Below are 266 nucleotides of genomic sequence, written 5' to 3'. Positions count from 1 at the left end.
CCCCCGCTGCCGGGCCCGCCGGCCCGTCCCCGGGGCCGCTGGCCCGTCAGGCGCGCCCCCCCCCCCGAGGCCGCTCAGCAGGCCCAGGCCCGGGCCCAGGCCCAGGCCCCGCAGTGAACGGCGGCTGCGGACCGGGCCCGGCCGCCGCGAGGGCCCGAACCGGGCCGGGCCGGCCCGGCCCGCTCCTGCCCCCGCCACCGCCCGGCTGCGGCCTGCAAGCTGGCAGCCGCGAGGGCCCGGGCCGGGCCGGCCCGCTCCTGCCCCCG

This window comes from Grus americana, unplaced genomic scaffold (genome assembly GCF_028858705.1).
Source record: "Grus americana isolate bGruAme1 unplaced genomic scaffold, bGruAme1.mat scaffold_77, whole genome shotgun sequence".
NCBI classification, from domain to species: Eukaryota; Metazoa; Chordata; class Aves; order Gruiformes; family Gruidae; genus Grus; species Grus americana.
This window is presented reverse-complemented; position numbering follows the sequence as displayed.